This window comes from Amblyomma mixtum, chromosome 5 (genome assembly GCF_055824585.1).
Source record: "Amblyomma mixtum isolate Tamu chromosome 5, ASM5582458v1, whole genome shotgun sequence".
NCBI classification, from domain to species: domain Eukaryota; kingdom Metazoa; phylum Arthropoda; class Arachnida; order Ixodida; family Ixodidae; genus Amblyomma; species Amblyomma mixtum.
The window spans coordinates 159867155-159888585 of record NC_143016.1 but is presented as its reverse complement, the minus strand read 5'-3'; the positions used below and the strand labels follow the sequence as shown (position 1 = coordinate 159888585).

General features: G+C 49.7%; 1 protein-coding gene and 1 pseudogene across 1 annotated transcript in view; both read right to left on the bottom strand.

Moving 5' to 3' along the window:
• LOC149344293 (calcitonin gene-related peptide type 1 receptor-like) overlaps nt 1–21431 on the bottom strand; it is a 123343-nt gene that overhangs the window by 40563 nt on the left and 61349 nt on the right. The gene's annotated exons all lie outside the window — the stretch shown is intronic.
• LOC149344294 (uncharacterized) lies at nt 9443–14894 on the bottom strand (annotated as a pseudogene).

The window sequence follows — 21431 nt, the reverse complement described above, 5'->3', positions numbered from 1 at the left end:
GTGCCGATGTCAAGTTTGTAACCGAGAGAGGTAGTGAGCAAAACCATGCATGTCACCGGTAGGAACAAGGTTACTATAATTATGGTTAAAAAAAAGGGTACATTTTGCTTTGGCAGTTCATAGACAGTTTTGAGGCAGTTTATGAGAGATCAATCTAATAGAAAGTGTTAAATCCCTGGAAAGCAGAGATAATAGAGGTTTATCTGCATTTTCTTGGTGCTGCAGATTGGACAGGACAAAGATACCCTTGAGCCTTCACTCTGACCGCCTTAAGGCAAGCAATTCTTTTTTAGTGCTCGTGAAAAGGTCAAGCTTTATTTATTTATTTATTTTACTTAGAAATACTGTCAACCCTCAGTTGAGGGTCATAACAGGGAAGGATGTTACATATTCGTTCATACAAGATACAGCCAGATACAAAAAGAAATATGCACATGTACTACAGTGTCCTACGGATACAACACAAGATACGATATACAGACTGTAAGACATGTATTCAAATGTTCAACCAGCTGCCGCACACACACAAACAGAAAAAAAGGAAAAGGAGAAAAAAATAGAAAGAAAAACACTTTACAATATCCCCATGGCACAGTTTTAGTAAAGAACCTTGATTGCATTTGTAAATAATGCAGTATTAGAACTGCGATCAATTTCTGCAGGCAGCTTATTCCACAGCTCTATTGACTGTGGGAAGAACGAACAACGAAAGGCATTGGTTCCGGAAAAGTACGGTTGAATAGCTTCACTATGATTTAAGCGGGAGCTCAGTCTGCCTGGAGGTTTTAAATACAAATCTTTATTAATTTTTAGTTCGCCGTGAATTATTTGAAATAACGCTTTTACTCTGTGCTTCTTGCATCGATCTTCCAATAATTCAAGACCGCAAGACTTTAACATCGCCGAAACTGAGTTTGTCCTTCTATATTTCGAAGAAATAAAGCGCGCCGCCCGGCGTTGCACCTTCTGTATCGGCTTTGGAGTTTGCCGACATATCAGTACCAGTTTCTTCACTCAGTCGACCCACATCTTAGATCAAGACTCTCACCCAGAATTCCTCAACATCTGGAAACACTTTATCATCGACTTCGTCTTAATGCTGCATATACAAACGGCTTACGATACCGTTTTAGACAAATGGACAGTCCGCACTGTGACAACTGTGCCGCGATAGAAACTGTGGAGCATATCTTGCTTGAGTGCCCTGCATATGCTAACGAGCGTGCGTACTATGAACATTGCATGCAGAAGCTCTGCTCAGTGCCCCTTACAATGGACAAAGTTTTAGGTCCCTTAGCCTGCCTTAGGCAACAGAGACTTGCAATGACTTTTCTATTCACATATTTAAAAGACATTGGACATCTCGATAAGCTTTAAATTCACTTGCACGTCACCTTCATGCATTCTTCATGCAGTGAACTTCGTCAGCCCATTTGACGGACTATGCACTCCATCACTCCATAGGTTACATCAATACTCGCCATTGCATCCTTAGTACCCATTTCATGGCCGCATTTTATCTTCGTTTTTTTTTACCTCTTCCACTCTGCTCTCCTTCTGTCTTTATCTCCCAAATTCCCCTCCCTACGCAGAGTAGCATGCCAGCGATTTTTAAACGCCGGCTAAATTCTCTGCTCTTCATTAAAGAGTCTCTCTCTCTCTCTCTCTCTCTCTCTCTCTCTCTCTCTATTTTGGCCCACATTACCTTTTGATGGGGCGCCCATGCTACTAACGCATATTCTAGGGATGGTCGAATAAGAGATCTGTAAGCCAGCAGTTTAACATCTTTTGTTGACCTCCCCAGTTTTGCTCTTAAAAAACCCAATTTCTTCTGTGCCGCAGAGCACTCTCTTTCTACTTGATTGTGCTATTTTAAATCATGCGAAATAGAAACACCAAGATATTTGAAACAAGACACATTAACTAGATTGTAGCCTTGAATATCGTACTGAAAAGCAAAAATATTCTTTTTTGCAGTGATGTGCGTGTATGTGGTCTTATCAAAATTAATTCGCATTTCCCACTTGTCGCACCAACTACCAAACGCCTGAAGGTTTCGATTGAGCTTAATCTGATCCTCTAAACAAGATACCGGCGCAAAAATCCGCAAAGAGTTTTATCTTAGCAGAACTATCTAAAGCGGTTGCTACATCATTGATGTAAAGCAGAAAAAGTGCTGCCCCTAACACGGACCCCTGTGGTACTCCTGAGTATACATCTACAAAACCAGACTCGAAACCATCAACGCGAACTGCCTGCTTGCGGTTAGTTAAATAATCTTCAATCCATTTTAGAACGTCGCCATTTATACCGGCTTTGTACAGTTCAAAAAGTAATTTATGTCCTCCGTGACTCAAATTTTATAATGAATGAAGACATGAGGCTTAGAAATTTCCGCAAATCTGCAGCGCGACCAGATTGTATTTTTGGATTTGGCCGCGTTGCACAAAACACTTCCAGTTTCACATATGGCCATTTCGCACGGGCCTAGTGAGCTCTAAGCGTTCCTGCCATGGTATTGGCTGCCCACTATAAATCATGCCTGGACAGAAAAGAGGGAGGGGAGGGGGGGCTGGGCTGCACAGAAGTCTTTCTTAGTGCTAGCAGGTTCAAACTGCACTATCTCTAGGACCTGCTAAGGCGCTTGTGAAAGTGCACCGAAATAGATCGCTTTTAGAGGAAGTGATCTCACGTACAAAAAAAAAAAAACTGCCAAGAAAAAGCTGCCTAGTTGGTGCTTAGAAACCAACAGACGCCATAGAAATAGCTAGTGGAGGCCTTTTTGCGTGGGCAAGCTCTTCCCGGCAGGTGGCCAGACTGGCAAAGAAATATTAGCGACATTCTCAGAAGCGTTCGGAAGCAGAATGAATAAAGATAAGTTTCGGGGGTGCTTTCAAAACACAAAGTGCACAGGCCGTTCCCAAGGTCTGCGCTGCGGAGCACGTACAGCGATACGCCTCCTGCAGGGAAAACATGGTACATATAATGACGCCATTGTGTTGCCGCACAGGCATCGGGCAGACTAATAGGTGTGTTAACGTGCGCCTCAGTGAGCACAAGGAAGCCGTCAAGAACAAACTGCCATATTAGATGGCCATTCATTGCAACCAGCTTGCGTGTGTCCCTTGTCTAAACGACGCTGTTCCTTTACTTAACGCATGCTGAGTACAACACAGGAAAGATCGCTGAAGCTTGCACTGCCGCCAAAGACCGCGACACTAGCGTAAGCCAACGAACCACACCGCTTTCGGGCAAAAAAAAAAAAAGTATTGCTCTCAAACGCGACCTGACCTGTAGTGATGTTTACGCTCTGCCGCTCTTCTTGCCCCGCTGGCTGCCGCCATCCTGGAAGGCTGGTTATATATTAGTTTTTCGCTTCAGTAAGCCGCAGCTTCTTGTCAGCGCTGCTTTGTGCATCTTTTATGTTGGGCCTTGTGTCTCGTTCTTTAGAGCTTTGTTGGTCGGCTTGCTTTCTGCTTCGTTCTCGAGAATGTGCCAGCGTGATCGGCGTGCACTTCATATACGACGTTCATTCCGAAAGTAACGTCACTTATATATTTTTTTGGTGACTAAACCAGATAAAAAAGAGAACACTAACAGAAAAATATAGAAAGATTTGCGGTACGTACAGTAAATGCTTGAGACAGTCATAACAGATTGCTTTGCACTTTTGCCAGAAGAGCCTATGTGCCGGGACCGTAAACACCTGTACTTCCAAACAAATACCATATTCTTGCAAACGGTGATGACAGCATCCAAGTCTGGAAAATGGTGCTCACATAACGCATCTTCCTTAGGACCAAACAGTTGGAAGCCTGAAGCACCCAAATCTGAGCTGTAGTGTGCGTCTTGTATGAGAGTTCAGCCAAATTTCACCATGTGCTCTATGGTCGCCCAACTTGTAAGCGATCTGAAGTGATCGTGTTCCGAGCAACATTTCGACCTTCTTCTCGGGCCTGCTTCTGAAAATTTCGCTCATAGGATTTGTGATTACCATACTTTCAAACATATTTTTTTAAGGTTCACCTGTGCACACAGCTCATTTTCGTTCATGAGGCCGTGTTCACTATGAAATACAAGAACATGCAAAAAAAGATGGCAAGTAAATTGCCTTCAAAACATGCACACGTTCATCCTTAGACTATGCTTGTGCTGTCTGGAGTCACCATCAAAAAGTATTAATAGACAAAATTAGAAAGAATTCAAAAAATGGCGGTACGTTATATTTCTTCAAGGTACAGAAAGACGGGCTCCATAATAACAATGCTACGTTCATGTTGGCTTGAATCATTACAAATATAAAAGCAAAAAGCCGTACTAGAACTTCTTTATGATATCCTTCAAGGGCAAGACAATATTTTCAAAAATGCAAGCTATGTTCGTTTCCCAGGAAACGAAGTGCGAAAAAAAATCATGAACAGGCAATAAAGCCATACGACATACATCTTCATGTTTTTCGTCATTCTTCTTTTCTTAGCATTGAGATATACAACATTGTCTTTAATTATATTCAGTATGTTTATGTGCAAAGCGTTAGACGACATGCATCAATCACAGAGAAGGCGATGCTGTTTGCTTGTATTCCTGCTTACCTGTCTCTCGCGTCTTGCAGTCTAGGACTGAAAACGACTTTAACTGGATTAGCGCGCACAGCCTTTTTACTGTAAATGGCGCCATGAGCGGAACAATGCGCCTTTTTCACAAGTTCTGGCACCCTGTGGAGAGTGCGCGGAAGTTTCTTTCGTACGCAGATAGCAGCTGAAAATTAGTTCGTACCAATGCCGAAGCTGCCATCCGCTGCAGTGCTGTGCTAATTGCGCATTTGAAGTGGTATAAGTGCGCGCTTGAAGCTGCAACTTGCCCTTGTCGTCAACAGTAGTTGTACATGGGCAGTGAAGACCGGCGGTTTCTTTTCAAGCAGGCGAGTTCGGAAGGCGAAAGGCAAGAGGTGCATACGCGCATAGCAGCCGCAAGGAAAATGTGGATTGAGCAGGTGTCTATTGATGACGACAAAGCGAAACTCGGTGAATACCCTAAGACCAACCGCGTACGTCCAGGTCTCCCGAAAGCTCACCATAAACGTTTTCCTAATGATGGAGACGTGTATAAAGTCCTCTCTGTTTGCCAAACGCGACCTGACGATGACGGTGGTGAGGGGAAGAGAATGCGGTTGTTGAAGCTTCACAGAGACGCTCACTTTGTCTCCTTGGATCCGGCGAGCCGAAGAGGAGAAGGAAGAGTGGAGGTTATGGGATTGGGATGCACTGATATATCCCGCGAATCTTCGGTTTAGACATCAAAAGTGTCTTTCAAAATGTAAATTAGGCGCTTATTTTAAGTAATTTAGCGATCTCGATATGTGGCCGCCCAAAACTCTACAATTACATTGCAGCCTTCAACTGGAATAGAAAATCGTTGTAACAGATATCAGACCCTACTCTTCCACCTCGCAAGGAAGGGAACAGCAAATGGGCCGGTTATCTCACACACGTTGTTCAACATGTGCACTCGTCCAGCATTAGAGTTAAGCACAGTCAGCAAACCAATGGCATGAATAGTTGTGGTAAAACTTTTTGATTATTTATCTTACTAAGGACGACGCACGTAATGATTACGTTCTTCTGTTCTCGTATATATTCATTTAAACTAAAATAGAAATTAAAACTGGCCATGTCAAGCCGTTCTATCACTCTGTAGTTTACTATCGCAATGAAGCCAATGCCTAGGGAAAGAATGAAGTAGCAAAGTAGCAAAAAAATACAGTACTCAAGTCTAGGCTGTGCATTTCGCGCCGCGATTGCATACCCTGCTAAATTTTCAGTAGGATGCGCCTGTCTTGCCGAGAACACAAGCGCTCTGAATTGACCACATTCACGGGCTCGATGCCTGGTTGAAGGTCTCGTGAGATGCGCCAGACCGATGGACTGCTGCTGTACTACAGACACTTGCCCCTGTTGCATCAACGCACAGAAGGAAGAGACAGCAAGCAATGGCGAAACATATTATAGTTACTGCGAAAGCGAATCAGCGACACTAGCTCCGCTCTTTGACCCTTGCATTATTGAGGCGCTATTCGAAGCGACGTCGAATGAGCGCGCTGTAATGAAGATAGATGTCTCTCGGCATTGCAAGTGAAGATCTATGTGCGCGTTTCAAATATTTCATAATTTAGAAGGGACCTCTTTCGCCTCAGCGTGATTTTTCACCACTTTTCGTTTTCCCTCGAGGCCCCCCTCCAACCGCTCTCCGCTACCTGCTTTCGCAGGAGGAGATGTTGAGTTGACTCCAGATGTGCTCAGGTCTCCCATCGACGTGCAACTCAGCATGTGGTATAAATGTTTGCTTTTTTAGTAACAGAACAGTCGCATCTGCGTCATTAGTGTTATTCAAATTTCTTGCGGATGAAATTGTTGCGTTTTTAGTAACATGCCTGTGGAATCTCCATCATTACTGCCATTCAAGTATCTTGGTGATGTTCCAAGCTTGCCAAATCTGGTGCATATACTATAATTCAGATGTTCAACTTACATGAACTGTACGTTTATGTACAATTTTCTGCGTTATCTTATCATTATCACAATACGCGTTTGCACTTGCATTTCTAAGCCATCTTTTGTGTCATGCCATCATACAAAAAAATTAAAGAAAGCTTCTTCTGCCTTGCTTACACTAGGGACATTTTACATTGCCCAAGTTCAATTTTGTTGTTTCTATCTCACTTGCTCAATAAATGGATGGTCACACTTTTCTGTGGAGACTCATGTAAGCGATTCAGTGATCCCGCAGAGAACATGTTGTGACGTCTACGCATCTACGCTGACAGAAAGCAGTAGCTCCTGAAGTTGTCGGGCAATAGACCACCCAAAAGAGAACAAAATATTGGACACCGCACTGAACGTCATCACAAATCCCAACTGGTGTTTGCTTCCACGCGAAATAAAAGCGAAATGCTTGCTCCGGGGGTTTCCCTGCCCGCTGTGTTTTACGAGTGCGGCAAACGAAAAAGTTTTTCCGCTGCACGTAGCGGCCGTCAGTCGGTCGTTGACTTTTACGACTCCCGCAGGAGCCATCGTCCACGAGCGGTGCTGGTTGCGCGGCCCAGGGGGCGCTGCCGTCGTACGCTGCCGCCATTGTGCCACTAAAGGGCACGACATGTGCACGCTGCCGCGAGAGCGATTCCCGCCCGGGATAATATAACGATTCTTTTCGCTTCATGTGTTGTTATCATGATGTGCAGCGAGTGGGCCAGTAAATGTTGCTTAGATATGCGGTGGAGGTACGAAATGAAAGAAAAACCTTTATATTGTCCAGACCGAGGAACGAGCTCCTCGTGTCAGTGTACCAGGAATGGTTGCTTAATTTATTCATGATTTTTTTATGCCTCTACCGACAGAAATAACCACAACTGAACTAGGATAGTAGGTTCAGCTGTTGTGTGGACTCTTTTTCTGCAGGCGTAGTTAACTATTATGCATTGAGAGCTTTAAGAAAACTTTGTGCCAGTGACAGCGGAAATCACAACTGCTTTAGCTCCTTGTCGATATGAGGAATGATTAATGTAGTTTCTTCAGTTATGTAAATTGTCAAAATGAACCCCTTTCGTATTCACCATAAAATATCCTTGAAAACTTGTTTTCTCGCAAGAACTTTCTTCTCGGAAAAATGATTTTCTAGCAAAGTATGGACTAACCGGGAAATACGGAGTGATCACGCTAGCAAGAAAGCAGGGAAGAATAAAAAAAATTATGGGAAGAGCAAGTAAGAATTTTAAAGATACACGTATTCCTCGGTTCCAAGATATGACGACAGCGACAGTTACCACGTAGCAAGCGCTGTATATGGATACATATATTTATTATGGAAAAAATCCAAGGTCGGCGTCATCTACAGAGCAGTGTTCTCAGAGACCGCTGACATGGAGTCCAACTTAGTTCGGCAGATAGTGTTCTTTTTGCTCATACTAGCTGAGTGCTCTTGAGTGCATCGGAGAGAGTTCAGTAAACTTGTGATGCTTTCCGTTTTCTAGCCGAGTGATAAACATCGGCCACGTGTGTTTTGCATGGCAATGGCTTTGGAGATTTGCGTTCTAGAATTCGAATAGAGCGTTTTTGAAGCAAGAACTAGTAAAGCAAGGCGTGTTCGTATGACAGTGTCTGCCCCATTCCTCGTAGAGCAACGCGCTTGCTTAGTCTCTTGATCCTGCAACTAACACAGATTTGTAGCTATATCGAATATGCCGTTACCCTGACCACACTTTACGCATAAAACGAAAACTTCTCTGCCTGAGCATATGATTATCCGGGATAAAAGAATTACGAGAAAACCTTTCGCTACTACCAGGGAACGTATTTGCGAAGAATCAACTTCCTATGTTACTGTGTATATTCCACTCACTCTCATCGTCATGTGCGTTCTGTGCTTTTGTTCATAGGGCGAAAAACCAAAATTAGTTTTTGCGATGTAAAAATTCGCTTCTATTGGGCTGCCGAAGTTTGCTGAACAAGCTGCGGCCAGCGCGCTTCTCTTGAAGTTGTAGAATGCATCTCTGATGCAGGAAGACCCAAAGGCTATAGGCACTCGATGCGAAGGAGAGCTTCTTTTATTGAAAGAATTCGAAAAACTGACCATTAAAGTGGTGGCAAACATTAAAGCTGGCTGCGAAGAAATTCCACTTTCTATTTGCGTGGACTGCCTAGGCACTTTATACATAAACCTCTGTCAGCCGTCACGATACGTAACGGAAATATAAGCTTGGAATTTCACAATTTGAACAGTTAATCCTCACGCTGCGGTATCGGCATAGCAATGCAGAGTGTCTGAATTCGTGATGTCCAACTGTTCAAAACAGGAAGCGGAAAAGTATAGGTTTTGCATGACACAAAATATAGGAGGCGCTGCTTGCGAGAGAAAGAACTTACTGGGCAACAGAACAAGCACTGTGCAACACGAGATCAACGGCAGTAATTTGCAGGGGTCAATACATTATAGTTTATTCATTGCTTTTGTCTTCACCGTAGAGCGCATGTAACGTCACTCTGCTGTAACTCGGGACGTCACTGAGCTTGCAGAGAGCGTGGCTCCTTCCCATGGCTGTTCCAGTGATGTCATTCTCGCCATAACCGCACGCTGTCCAATCAGTGTGGCATGGTTTCAAATTAAACGACCCCTCCCCTCCAAACCATAGAGACCCCCTCAGTCACGCGACCGAAGATTCGTTTTAAAAGTACAGGCGGCATAAGACCGATATCGCGTATATGAAAGGCTATGGAACGCGGTGGACAATTTCCCTCTACAAAACGAAAACGAAAAAAATTTGACCCGATCCATGAGACTGTTGCGGTGGTGGTGGTGGTGGTGTAAAACATTTATTTATACTATATAGAGAGGTATTGCTTGGACCGTGCCTGAAGGGCCCGGCCCTCACAATCACTAGGAGGAATTTCTAGTCCGGGACCCCTGTGGCCTCCGCGGCGGCCCGGGCTCTTGTGACCAGGGCTCGTTGGTCCTGGAGAGTTGAGCAGCCGAGCAGGGCAGCCTCCCAGTCCTCTCGGGTGGGGTGGGGGTGGGGTGGGAAAGCAGGATTGGCAGGGCATGCCCACATCATGTGATACGTGTCCGCAAACACTTCCCCACAGTGTGGACACTCGCCCGAAAAGGCCGAATTGAAATATTTGAGCACTGCCGGGCACAGTACCGTGTTGGTGTAGAGGCGAAGTAGCCAACACTCCTCTGCCTTATTGAGTCCTTTACAACGGGGTGGGTATCGGCCGTGAGCGTTTTGATACAGGAGAGAGATCTCCCGAAAAGTAATAGCCGGATTAAAATCAGTATCCGGATCAGGCGGCGAAAGAGGCGATGCCCGGTGGTTAAGCGCGCGGGCGGTAGTGTCCGCTACCTTATTTCCCTCTATCCCCGCATGTGCTGGGGCCCAGATGATGGTGCGCCGGGTTGGGAAATCCCGGCACTCACAACTGTGTAAAATTTGGAAAGCACGATCTGGAATTTGGCCCTGTTCAAAATTGCGGCAAGCTTCTCTTGAGTCGGTGATAATGACTCGGGACGCTGGATCCGCAGCTGCAAGTGCGATAGCAACTTCCTCCGCGAATGTAATGTTGGGGGCACGGCAGGTGAGGCCCTGAACTTGGTTGTTTTGGTGGACAACGGCAGCCGTGCACCAACCCCCATGGTGTGGACCTGCCGCGTCCGTGTAAAATACCCCTGGTCGAGCACCGTACTGCTTGGAAATGGCCTCCGCTCGCGCGAGGCGGCGGCCATCATGGGCATCTTTTGTCATGTTATTGGGGATGGGGCGAACCTTTAGTGCGAAGCGCCAGGCCTCGGGCATGGATACCCGCTTCTCCTCTTGGGTTGTGTAATTGATGTGGAGGCGGGTCAGTAGGCGGCTACCCGCACGTGTTTTGCTTAACCGCAAGTATTGATTGCTGAGATGAGCCTCGCGCAGCTTCCCAAAGGTGTTCGTCAACCCCAGGCCGAGGAGACGTTGGTTGGATGTTGCAATTGGGAGGTCGAGAGCTCTCTTATAGATTTTGCGGAGAATCACTTCGAAAGCGTTCTCATCGCATTTGCGCAGGTGGAGGTACGGTGCCGAATACAGGATTCGACTGGTTACGAATGCATTCGCCAGCCGCAGGGCGTCTTTGCATCGCAACCCCCCTCGTTTGTTTGATACCCGGCGGACCATACGGCCCACCTGATCCCCCACCTTGCGGAGTTTCTTCAGCGTGGTGTCAATCTTGCGGTTCTTTTGTATGTAGAGTCCCAATACTCTGATTTCATTGTGTTCAGGTATCGGGCCACTAAGCAGGGAGAGGGCAATTTTGGTTGTGCACCTTGGATTGGGACGTATGTGCACGAATTCCGATTTGTTCGGGGAGCACTCAACGCTTCAGCGGTGTGCATAATCGTCCACAATAGCCGCCGCTTGCTCCAGGTTGGCCTCGATTTCTCCAACCGAATCGTGTGTTGCCCAGAGGGTGATATCGTCCGCGTACAGGGCATGCTGCACACCCGGGACCTCACCCAGCAGGGTAGGGAGCTTCATCATGGCCAGATTGAAGAGAAGAGGCGAGAGGACTGTTCCCTGTGGAGTCCCTCGCGTACCAAGTTGGTACGGGCCATGTTCACTGTCTTGGAGCCGGATATATGTTTGCCGATCTTTGAGGAATTGCTTGATGTATTGGAATGTGTTGTATCCACAGTTCACTTGGGACAGGTGGGAGAGGATGATATCATGAGTAACATTGTCGAACGCCCCTCGCAAGTCTAATGCGAGGACCACCTTGTCATCGCTAGGGTGCTCAACGGGATCAAGAATCTCTCTATGAAGTTGCAGCAGCACATCTTGTGCGGACCGGTGTGGGCGGAACCCGTACATGGTGTCTGCAAAGGCGTTGTGCGTTTCTAGGTAGGTGGATAGTCTGTCACGGACCATGGTCTCCATCAACTTCCCCACACAAGAAGTGAGAGATATGATCCGGAGGTTGTCAGTGTTGAGAGGTTTGCCTGGTTTGGGTATGTATGTGACGAGAGCCGTCTTCCAATCCACTGGGAGAGGCGTACCTCCCGTCCAGATGGCATTGAAGTATTCGAGCAGCCGCTCGTAGGCCGGTTCGGGTAGGTTAGCGAGAAGTTTCACAGTTACCTTGTCCCTGCCCGGGGCTGTCCCTCGTTTCATTTTGGCCAGGGCCGCTTTGAGGTCGTGAAGCAGGAACGTTCGATCCAGCTCTGCGTTCTCAGAACCTGCATAAGAGTACGCCGGACCACGCGAATCCTGGTCTGTGTACAGGTATTTGTCTCGGAGCGCGTCAGCCAGTTTGGCTGTGTCTCCGTTGAAGTTGTGAATTTCTCGTTGAAGATGTTTTTGTGTTTCGGAGCGGGTTTGGGTCGGATCAATGAGGGCGCGGAAAAGGCGCCACGTGCTCTGGCTCGACATTTGCCGAGCAGCGGTGTTGCATCGGTCTACCCAGTTCGAGTCGGCGAGTTGGGCCGCATACTCTGCCGCTTGTTGGGTGAGTTCCGCGATGCGGATTTTGAGTTGCCGATTGTACTTCTGCCGGCGCCATCGGCGGACGTGGCTGTGCCGGGCCTCCCAGAGGTGAAGGAGGTGGTTGTCCACCGCCGGGTTCGCCTCTGAGAGCTGAACGTGGTGTTCGGTATCCTTGAGTTGGCAGATGAGGTGTTGTGACCAGGTAGTGTAACCTTGATCCGCTATAGGGGTAGGGTTAGTGTAGTTGGATCTGAATTTGGTCCAGTCTGGAAGGGTTGCTTTAGTGTGAGGTCTTGTAAGGGGTTTGGTGCGGATTGTGGTCGCAAGAATGCAGTAGTCGCTACCCAGGGTTTCCTCGGTGTTGTGCCATTCTGCATATCTAATTTTTTTGGTAAAGGTGAGATCTGGGCACGTATCGCGTGCCACGGAGTTCCCAATGCGAGTGGGTTGTGCAGGGTCCGTGTGAAGAGTAAGGCCCAACGTTGACGCAAGTTCCGCCAGCTTGCGTCCTCGTTTTTCTTCACGTATGTATCCCCATAAGGGGCTGGGGGCATTAAAGTCCCCAATGATTATGAGGGGGTCCCTGTTCGCCACCTTAAACGCCCGACTGAATAAGTCTGCAAATGTGACGTTTGGAAGTTTGGGAGAGCAGTAAACGTTGAGTACGTGTAATGGGGGGTCCTGTTTGCGTAGCGGAAGGATCGTCACCATCGCATACGAGAAAATCGCCTTGTAATCCAGGTCCACCGGGAAGGCCGTATAATTTTTATGTACGCAGAGGCAGCTCTGCGCATCCTGCTGATACACTGAGTAATTTGTGAGGGTGGCTGCGTCCCCCGGCTCTTAGAGGGCCACTACAGCAGGAGGACTGGGGAACGTTGTTAGGAAAAGCCGTAGGTCGGCCCGCTTAGTACGGGCCTTGAAACCTCTGCAGTTTCACTGTAAAATTTGGACAGGGGCCGAATTGCTGCGTCAGTACCATCGCGGTTTATGAATGTCCGCCATGATTATGATTAGAATTTATGCTTACTAGGAAGGTGCCCGCCTCTGAGCCGGGTGCCCCAATGACAGCAGGTTGCGTCACGCTGGGCAGGTTGAGGGCGGGCTCCTGTTCCTCATGTGCGACTTTTGGTCTACCAGCCTTAATATTGGGGCTCCTTATACGCTTGAGTTGGGCGGAGCGCCTGGCAGTTAGAGTTTGTTTCGTCATATGTGCGGCTATAATGGTAGGAATTTTGTCTAGAGGCGCCTTGATGGTGGTTGCGATTTGCATTTCTAAGGCGGAGAATGCGGAGTTCATCTGGGCCTCCAGTGCGCTAACCCTCGCCTCAAGCGGAGACTGCGCGGTTGCAGTCTGGGCGTTCGCCGGTGTGTCGCTATCCATCTCCTCCACCGCGGGGGGAGTGGGCCTCTGGGTTGGAAAATTTTGGCGCGCCTCAGTGAGGGCAAGACGCTTCTGTAGGTTAGCGATTTCCTCTTTGAGGGCGGAAATTTGGGATTGCTCGGCCGTTTTTGTCGGCGGTTTGGAAGGGGGGAGTATGAGGAGGGGCTGCCCTGCCCTTGCTGCTCACCTGGGATCCCTGGATGACAGCTTGCGCCCATGTCCCTGGATGACGGCTTGCGCCCATGTCCGCGAAAAACCTGGTGGGGGGGTACTCGTTCGTTTCTCCACGTCGGCTTGGGGTGGCGGTGGTACTGCCTTAGGCAACTCCGGCTTGTCGGTAGATGGACCGCCTGCCTTTCCGGGAGATGGTCCGCCTGGCTTGCCGGTAGATGTAACGCCTGGCTTGCCGGTAGACGGACCGCCTGGCTTGCTCGGGGGCTGGTTGGCTCCCTTGTCCTTGGCTTGGCGGGGCCGCCGTTTCCGGCGCTTACGGCGGCCCTTCTTGTGCGTCGGTCCCTGCTCCGGGCGCAGGGGCTGGGGGGTTCGATACTTTGCAACGCACCCGCGCGCCCCCGTGGTATGGGCTCCGCCGCACAGAGAGCATTTTGGAACACACTCGTGAGAGACCCGCACCCCCTCAACGAGCTCGGCTTCTTGGCCGCACACACCACATTTGTCCGGTCTTGGGCCGGGGCAGGCGTCCATACGGTGACCAACAACACCGCAGTGACCGCAGGCCGGGATGGTGCGCTGGTATTCACGGACTTGGATGAGCATGCACTCGTAATGTACGTAGTGCGGCTTCAGCTTTCCGGAAAATGTTATTCGCGCCTTGTATGACGTGCCGAATTTGCGTATCTCCAGAATCTCGCCATGGCGCCACTCGAGACTTGAGCGGAGGGATTCCGCTGTGTCTGTATTTCGTACTGTTACCACGCCGTAACAGACGTTACCACCGTCTTGCCTTAGGTGGCCTGTAAGTTGGACTTTCTTATTTTGCAGATTTATTTTGAAGTCCCCGATAATTTTATCTGCAATTTCAGCTTTTGAAGTGTAAATTAGAATTAAATTTTGGTCGCGTACCGGAAGAATTGTGAAAAATTGCGAGCAGTCCGGTCCGAGGTAGGCTATGAACGCCCGCCCGTATCCGTTCTCCTCGAATACCTCTTGCAATGATACTCGAGTTCGCGGCTTGAGGACTACCACGAAGTCTTCGGGTGTCGGTTTTAGTAATGGCTGCGGCCTCCAGGTCGTAAGAGGCCGGCCCGCTGTGCGTTGAGCGCAGTTGTCGGAGCTGGCGCCGGCGGCGGGAGCGGCAGGTGTGGCCGCGTCGACGGACGCCGCTTTTAGGGCACGGCCCTGCGCTCGGCGAGCTACCGCGGCAGCGAGCGCGGCGCTCTTGAAGCTTGCTGCTGTTGTCTCACCCAGGTTCTGGGGATGAACGGTGGTCCACGACATCGCCTCCGTGTCATATCCCTGGCTGGTGGCTTGTTGGAAGGCCATATTATCGCAGAGCAGGGGCTCCGCCGCGTCGGGCGTTGGCGCCGCTGTCAGGCCTAGCGGCGCCGTCCAGCGTGGTCGAAACTTCGCTTTGCCAGGATTTGTAAAAGGGGATCTCACCTCGGAAAAAAAGATATCCGCCGATCCCCTGTGACTTCCGGAGCACGGTGGTGCAGGTGTTGTTGGCCCGGGGTGGAAAAAATCCGGGGCTCCAGCCGAGAATCGGCAGAGCCGATGCGCACCTGCTGAACGCTCGGCGCGCCGTGGTGTTAAGACCTGTTGCGGAGTGTATACGATTCTTTCACCAGCAAATTTCTTCCGATCTGTCACTGCACAAGCAGGGGCCTGCTTTAAACACAGTCTCCGATGTGACTTGGGAGAACCAATTGCTCTTTAAAACAGTGCGTGAAGGAATCACTCCGGCAAGCCTCACTTTTTGCACAGATTGTTCTTCGGGAAGCTGTCAATTTTGCATGTAGGCCTGCTGTTGTCTGAATCATTTTCTTCCCAGTCATCCCTTAGCGAAAACTAATACGCTTGGAATATACGGTGGGCTATTTAAATTGTACATTAAACATATTTTGTATTCATGAATGCACTAAAAATATTGCAACGGATATTCACAGAAGACGATGAGAAGGAAGTGCCTGACTGGTGTGCGCGCGCTATTGTTCGGTGCCTCCTGTGTTGTTCGCTCTGCGCTCCGGTCGCCCTTGCTTGTGACTAGCCTTTCGGGCAACGTAACACCTTTGGTGGAGGTGCGGGGTATCGTTCCCAGTACCACGGAGCTCCGAAGCGGTCGTCAAACCGGTGCTACTACCATCATGGCCCCACCCAGCGAGTCGCCGACCACTTCTGCTGCTCCTTTCGTGGTCATGGCTTCGTCCCGTGACCCCGGTACATTTTCGGGAAACGACGGCACCGATGTCGACGACTGGTTAAGCCTTTACGAAAGAGTAAGCGCATATAACCGGTGGGATCAAACGTTAATGCTTGCTAACGTAATTTTCTATCTGAATGGAACGGCGAGGGTGTGGTTTGAAACCAACGAAGAAGAACTTACAAGTTGGGATATATTCAAAGAGAAATTGCGAGCACTCTTCGGAAGACCTGACGATAGGCAGATCACTGCGAAAAAACAGCTTGCTTCTCGTGCGCAGTCGTCGACGGAAAGTTACGTGGCCTATATACAGGACGTACTGGCACTTTGCCACAAAGTCGATGCCACCATGAGCGAGTCCGACAAGGTGGGCCACGTGCTGAAAGGCATTGCTGACGATGCCTTTCATCTGCTCGTTTGCAAAGACTGCACAACTGTTGACAGCATTATCAAGGAGTGCCGTCGCTTCGAACAAGTCAAAAGCCGTCGCATTTCTCAGCAGTTTTCCCGACTTCCAAACACAGCCGCTACATCTTCTTGCCAGGACCAACGACTTCAAACTCAAGTGCCCTCAGAGTCTCCTCCTGTCACCGACACTGTGACAAGAATTGTTCGCCGTGAACTCGAAGCCCTAGCCCCTGTGGTAACATCGTCGACCACACCTAATGACACACTGCCTTCCGTGTCGCTTATTCAGGCTGTCGTGCGGCAAGAACTCGCCCATCTCAACCTCCCTCCGGCTTTGTGCGCAATCGGAAACTCGTCCCCACAGCCACCACCTCCAGTCCCTTTCCGACCCACCTATTATTCACCACGGCGTTACCGCGATCCGAATGAGTGGCGCACGCCAGACGACCGCCCAATCTGTTTTCAATGCTCTCGGGTCGGCCACATTGCCCGCCACTGCCGCAGCCCCTGGTCGTCACCCCCGCGAGACACCTCCTACTACCGTCCAAATTACACACGCCGCTTTTCACCCCGCCGCCCATCCGCGACGTCTGAGGCCGCCGATCAACCTCCACGACAGTCCTCCCGTTCGCCTTCGCTGCTAGCCCGCCGCTCACGCTCACCGCAGTCGCCTCGTGTTTCGACTGCTGCGTACTACCGCCCCTCTCATCGGGAAAACTAAGTGATGCAGCTCCCGGAGGTGACGCTGCATCAACGACCCGGACCTCAAACCCTCTACTGACGACTCGACCCAATCTGCTAGACGTTACAGTTGACGGTGTTCCTGTGCAAGCCCTTATTGACACCGGTGCCCATATTTCCGTGATGAGTGCTGCCCTCCGCCGTCGCCTACGCAAAGTCCTTACGCCTGCAACGTCCTGTGTGCGCGTCGCGGACGGTGCTATGCCTGCTGTCGAGGGACTGTGCACCGCTCGCGTGACAATCGGTGACCACAGTACGCCGGTTCAGTTCACCGTCCTTACCACATGCGCCCATGACCTCATTCTCGGTTTAGACTTTTTGTCGGATCATTCTGCCCTCATTGACTGCTCGCAGGGTGTCCTTCACCTTGAGCTTCCCCAACTCAATCCTGACCCCATCGACTCGTCGCTCCGGTTGACCTGCCCCGACTATGCCCACCTGCCCCCTCAAGCCTTATCTTTCGTTTCCCTCACACCTTCTCGCCCTGTTCCCGATGGTGACTACATCGTTGCGCCAGTCCTTGACCTCGCACTGACCCGCAGTGTTGTCCTGCCCCATACCATCGCCACCGTCACAGCCAACAACCTGTCTCTACCTTTCTTGAACTACGGCTTCTCCTCACAGCTGCTTCCAGCCGGCATGTGCGTCGCTACGTTGTCCCCACTCGCCCAGTGCCCTGTGGCTCCATTAGATGCCTCTCCTAATCGCGACCCACCAGACCCACCGCGGTCCACTCCGCTGTCCTCGGACGCATTCACGACCATGATGCCCACCGATCTCCGCCCCGCCTAAACTTCTCAGCTTCGTGACCTTCTCCAGTCGTTCTCCGACATTTTTGACGTCTACAACACCTCATTGGGCCAAACTCTCGCTGTGACGCACCGCATTGACACCGGCGATGCCCCTCCCATTCGCCGCAGGCCCTACCGTGTCTCCCACGCCGAGCGCAAGGTCATAAACAACGAGGTCTCAAAAATGCTTTCCAAGAACATAATCGAACCATCCCACAGTCCCTGGGCCTCTCCAGTGGTACTAGTGAAGAAAAAGGACGGCTCATGGCGGTTTTGCATAGATTATCGACACCTCAACAAGATCACTAAAAAAGACGTCTATCCCCTGCCGCGTATTGACGACGCCCTTGACTGCCTACACGGAGCCAAATTCTTCTCCTCCATAGATCTTCGTTCCGGCTACTGGCAAATTGCCGTCGATGAGAAGGACCGTGAGAAAACCGCTTTTGTGACCCCTGATGGGCTATATCAGTTCAAAGTAATGCCTTTTGGCCTATGCAACGCGCCTGCCACATTTGAGCGCATGATGGACGCCCTTTTGCAGGGATTTAAGTGAACCACTTGTCTGTGTTATCTGGTAGAAAATACGTTCCTGAAATTTCATGCTTGGTATTCAAAATATATTCTTAAAAATGCCAAAAATACCTCACTTAAAGCATACTTCGAGGACCTTGCAAAGACTTGAAAAATTATGTATGCTGTTTTAGCATCTTGTCAATGTATTAAAAGTGTTGTTTCGTAAATTTAAAATTAATTCATCCGAAGTATACTTCAATTCTAACACACGGACAGTCCTTTCAAACGTATCTGCAGCACACTTCTAGCTGCCGTTGAACACTCGAGGCTCGAAATAGCGGTTCGGGAAATGACATTTTCATGTTGTCAATGTAAAGAATACTTAAATTCTAGCATATTTGCAGCACACTTCAAGCTGCCGTTGAACAATCTAATGCTCGAAATCGAGTTTCGAGAAATCGGATTTTGGAGAAATCGGACGCAATAATGGCCTCTTTTTGTCCGTCAAAGTTTGTTGGGTGCGTAACTGTCTCTCTTCAGCGTGCTTATTATTTTCCTCTTTTTATCAGCGCTTTCCATCGCGTTTGTTTCCTGTCTGGAGTAAATTATTATTTACTTGCTGCCATTTTCAAGTGATATATAGCGCGGATCATTATACCGTATTTTTGATAAGCACTGGGCGGAGTTTCAAGTTAACTTCATAAAAACTGCTGAAATGGCAATTATCTGCGGCCACAACTTCGGGATGAAATGCCACCAACTTCTATTGGATTTCAGAGCAGCGCGTGCCTCGGCATTACAAGTTTTGAAGAAATGTAGGTGCAGCTGAAGTTAGGCTTTTAAATCTTCGCAGCACACATGCCACAGCGACCAACCAAGTTGTTGAGAAAGATATTGTTTGCTCGAGCCTAAAAGAATCTAGACTGAGTGTTATGGACATTTGCGAAAATTTGGCCCTGTAATCACGCTCTATGGTAACTCCATGGATCGTGAGTCGCTATGTGCAATGTGCAGAACTAATCGGAAGGAGCCCAAATCCAACCTTGGTCATCTGTGAGAAGAATCGTTTTTCAAAGATGATCTATAGATGAAGGAAGACTTAGTGTGGATTGGTCACAAGTGGAAAATAGGGATTTCATTAGACGAACAGAAGTTTTCGTCGTGCGGGAATGATGAGATTTATTGCATACGTCGACCCCAAAACCAAATATGCAAATTTTAAGGACCTTATAGCGCCCGGCGACGCTATAAAGCGCAGGCGCTGAGATCGGCGGTACCAGCGCGCGCTAGAGGAAAATAAAGATGGACAGCGCGTGCTGGGGGCGCACGCCCGGCACGGGCAGTTCGGAACTAGAAGCCTGCCACGCTGGTCGTCTCTCTCTGGTGCTCCGCTGCGACCCCGCAAATCCTCAACAGTGGTGACTCCGGCCTAGGACATGACCGACCCCAGCAACCTACCGCCCTCAGGCGACCTTCCACCTGACGCTACCTTGCGCCCACGGGACGTCGCAGTTCTCCAGCTCCGCCTCCCAACATTCTGTTCCAAATGCCCGCAGACCTGGTTCGCCCAAGTGGAAGCCATCTTCCATCTGCAGCACGTCACCTCGGAGGCATCTCGGTTTCATCATTTACTCTCCAACCTGCCTCCTGAGGTGGCTCTAGAGGTAGCGGACATCATCGCTGCACCCTTGGGCGATACCCAGTACCAACGACTAAAGCAGGGCATTCTGGACCGCACCACGGCGTCAGAGAGTGTGCGCCTCCAGCAGCTGCTCACCTACGAAGAGCTTGGAGCCCGTCGCCCCTCTCAGCTGCTCAACAGCATGCGGCAGCTCCTGGGCGAAAGCAATGCAGACTCGAACGGCGCACTATTGCGGCAGCTCTTCCTGCAACGCTTGCCGCAGTCCACCCGCCTCGTCTTGGCTGCTGCGGGTGACTTGACCCTTGACCGCCTCGCCCAGCTCGCTGATCGAGTCCACGACGCGACTTCTCCTTGCGTCGCCGCCCTCTCTTCTCTACCGGAGACCTCCGTCATTTCACGTTTAGAGGCCCGGATCGATCAGCTGGCTGCTTCTATCGATGCCCTTCGGACATCCTCTCATGCCCCGCACGGTTTATCCTCAACACCTCGCCGCCGTTCGTCTTCGCCGAGTGGTCCGCAATCAACCAGTCCTCGCCGTCGGCGTCTCTGCTGATATCACCGAGCTTTCCAGCACAACGCTCGCCACTGCACTCCACCATGCAACTGGTCGGGAAACGCGCAGCGAGATCACTGACGGCGGCGTGTGACCTCGCTCTTCAACCTGGCCGCCTTTTCGTAGTCATGGATCGCATTTCTGGACTGCGCTTCCTCGTCGACACTGGTGCCGAAGTCAGCGTACTGCCGTCCTCCCAGGCAGACCGTGCTTCCAAGTCACATGGACCTACTCTTCGTGCGGCCAACTCAACCTCCATCGCAACGTATGGTCTCCGATCCCTCACTCTGGACATTGGCCTGCGGCGCACGTTTCGATGGGTCTTCATCGTCGCCGATGTAAATCAACCCATCCTCGGTTCCGACTTCCTGACGCATTTTGATCTGGACGTCAGCATGCGTCACCATCGTCTCATCGACAGCAAGACGCGCCTTTCCATCACTGGCGTTATATCAGCTGCCGCTTCCACTGGCATCCGAACTCTGCTTCCGTCATGCCCATATGCTCAAGTCCTCGCAGACTTTCCCGAGGTCACGAAGCCTTGTAATCTACATCAGCCACCCAAGCACGGTATCACCCACCACATTGTCACGAGTGGTCCACCTGTCGCAGCTCGCCCGCGCCGGCTCTTCGGTGAGCGTCTGGCTATTGCAAAACGGGAATTCGGCCACATGCTCCAGTTGGGTATTTTTCGCCCTTATACCAACCTCATTATCAACCTCTTAAGTTAAACAACACGAGTTGGAAAAATGGCGTGGGGCTGAATCTCCACTCGTGGCGTTTGTACCCTTCACTGAATTCAAGGGACCACATAGACAGCGCTCTCTGAATGCGTGAGAATGAATTATGTAGCCATATCTTGAACGTTACATACACCGGTGAAAGAGAGAAACTTGGCGAAAGCAGACTTCACTCGACTGGTGTAAGATTCTTGGTCATCCTTTTAATTTTCTTGCAAGCAAACTGCCATAAGAAGATATTAATCATTTGTAACGAACATGTTCCGAAC